Raw genomic sequence first — 3,412 nt, forward strand, 5'->3', positions numbered from 1 at the left:
TACTTTTAGGGATGTTTTCATTAGTTTTTATGTTAAATTCACATTTCTGGACTTTACTATGAGTTTGTGTATTTTTCTGTGATTTCAGGTAATTTCTGGCTGAAATTGAGAGACTTGAGCAAAACTCTGAAAAAGGCTGACAAAAGGACTGCTGATGCTGTTGGAATCTGACCTCCCTGCACTCGAAATGGATTTTCTGGAGCTACAGAACTCTAAATAGCGTGCTCTCAATGGCGTTGAAAAGTAGACATCCAAAGCTTTCCAGCAATATATAATAGTCCATACTTTATTTGGAAATTGACGATGTAACTTGGCGTTGAACGCCAAGTACATGCTGCTGTCTGGAGTTAAACGCCAGAAACACGTCATGATCCGGAGTTGAACAACCAAAACACGTTATAACTTGGAGTTCAACTCCAAGAGAAGCCTCAGCTCGTGGACAGATCAAGCTCAGCCCAAGCATATACCAAGTGGGCCCCGGAAGTGGATTTATGCATCAATTACTTACTCATGTAAACCCTAGTAGCTAGTCTAGTATATATAGGACATTTAACTACTGTATTAGACATCTTTTGACAGTTTAATCTTTTGACAGTTTAATCTTTTGACTGTTTAGTCTTTGATCATTCGGTCTTTTGATCATTCAGGGGGCTGGCCATTCGGCCATGCCTGAACCTTTCACTTATGTATTTTCAACGGTGGAGTTTCTACACACCATAGATTAAGGGTGTGGAGCTCTGCTGTACCTCAAGTTTCAATACAATTACTATTACTTTCTATTCAATTTTCTTTTATTCTTATTCCAAGATATACGTTGCACAACACTTTGATGAATGTGATGATCCGTGACACTCACCATCATTCTCACCTATGAACGCGCGTGACTGACAACCACTTCCGTTCTACTTTAGGCCGGGCGCATATCTCTTAGATTTTCCAATAGAATCTTCGTGGTATAAGCTAGATAGATGGCGGCATTCATGGGGATCCGGAAGGTCTAACCTTGTCTGTGGTATTCCGAGTAGGATTCCGGTATTGAATGATTGTGACGAGCTTCAAACTCCTGAAGGCTGGGCGTGATGACAAACGCAAAAGAATCATAGGATTCTATTCCAACCTGATTAAGAACCGATAGATGATTAGCCGTGCTGTGACAGAGCATCTAGACCATTTTCACTGAGAGGATGGGATGTAGCCATTGTCAAGGGTGATGCCTCCAGACGATTAGCCGTGCAGTGACAGCGCATAGGACCATTTTCTCGAGAGGATTAAAAGTAGCCATTGATGATGGTGATGCCCTACATACAGCTTGCCATGGAAAGGAGTAAGAAGAATTGGATGAATGTAATAAGAAAGTAGAGATTCAAGAGGAGCACAACATCTCCATGCGCCTACTGAAATTTCCACTATTGATTTACATAAGTATTTCTACCCCTTTTTATTTTCCATTTATTATTAATTTTCGAAACCTATAACCATTTAATCTGCCTAACTGAGATTTACAAGGTGACCATAGTTTGCTTCATACCAACAATCTCTGTAGGATCGACCCTTACTCACGTAAGGTATTACTTGGATGACCCAGTACACTTGCTGGTTAAGTTGAACGGAGTTGTGAGCTTCTCTAACAGTGCCTAGAACTCTTTTATCACGATTTCATCCACCAGCTACTCTCCACAGATTTCTACAATAGAAGTACGGTGATGAAATACCTACCTTTTTTTATTCTGTGCCACACATTCAGTCAGATTGATACACCTCATGTCATGTTTATTTTACTCTTAATTTATATCTAGTTTACACTGTTATTAAAGATACTTTTATTTTTTATTGTACAGAATTATAGAACTTGATTTTTGTTATTTTTTTACTATATATATAAACAATGAATATACTTTACCGTTATTACTTAGTTTGCTATTTTTTTATTTTAATGGTTATTATCGTTGCTTTAATGATTTTTATTATTATAAAATATTTTTAACATGTTAGTATATATATAGTAATAAAGATATTCCATAACAATTTAAAAAAAATTTCAATAGGTAATTATGGTTGAGAGTTTTTTTTAGTTAAAAAAATTTAGTTACGAATTTATGTGTTGGTAATAGCTCATTAATATTAGTCATGGAAAAAAGCGTAGAAAAAAATCTGGCCTGCTAAATATTTTTTGTACATATTTTTTTTGTCACAGAAAAATGTGGCAAAAAAGCACAGCCTGCTAATATTAGCTACGAAAAAAATTGTGACAAAATTATACTTATTGGTTATATTATTGTCATTTAACCACAGTTTAGAGTGTGGACAATAATATAAAAATCATGACTATTCAAATATCTCCACGGGTCATAAAAGTGTGGCTAACAGTCTAAAAACCGTGAGTAATTGAAAAGGCGTCGCCCTTGTTAACCACAGATATGGATTTGTTGTTAACGTTTAATAGCCACGTATTTTCTTGGTTTTAGCCACGGTTTTTTTCGTGACTAATCACCACATTTCTGGTAGTGACGATTGATGATGAGTTTTTATTAAATTCGTTTGCTTTTCTTTCTAATATTGGGTGATATGAGTAATGGCTGTCTTGTACTCGACTCGTCCCAAATATATAATTTAATATATATATATATATATATATTGAAAATTTTCTAATCTCTTATTAGTATTGTCTCAGAGTCTTACTGGCCTCTTTCGTTAACTATTTTTTCTCTTTTTGTGTGTTTTTTGTCTTTGTAAATGCTAATTTTTTTTCTTTCCTCCATCCTCTTCAAATTTACTTTCTCCCTAACTGTGGTGTTACTTCTCTTCTTCTTGCTTGGACATTGTTTTTCTTCTTTTCACAACGATGTTTTTTTTCTTTTTGTTTCGACATGATTTCTCCTCTTCTCACTATGATACTATTTTTTTATTTGGGATGTGATGGATATAAAATATGTATATCTTTTAAATTTAAATATGATATAAAAATTAAGTTATTTTTTACTAAGAGAATAAATAATTAAGCAAAAAATAAATATTCAAAATTGATATGAATAATTTAAAATTAATATGTTTATTTTTTTCTATTCCAATTAAATCATTGAATCTTTATATACAATTTAAGACAAATAATAAATTAATCCATTAAGTATTCTATAATTAATTAATTAATTAATTATATTTATATTATAAAAAGTAAACGTTATCTCCGTTTAAAAATTTATGTTATTATATAAATCGAATTTGTTATTGTCGAATTATGAATTGTAATAGTAAATCAAATTACCCTATATCGATTTAGTAGGGTTTAGGAAAAATCGATGTAAGTAATTTCGATTTACTAAAGAAGCACATTGTTTTAGATTACCTATAGTAAATTGATACAAGTTATATCGATTTAGCCCATAATTTTCGTACATAATAAATCAAATCGGGT

Source organism: Arachis duranensis, chromosome 6, assembly GCF_000817695.3.
Source record: "Arachis duranensis cultivar V14167 chromosome 6, aradu.V14167.gnm2.J7QH, whole genome shotgun sequence".
Taxonomy (NCBI): Eukaryota; Viridiplantae; Streptophyta; class Magnoliopsida; order Fabales; family Fabaceae; genus Arachis; species Arachis duranensis.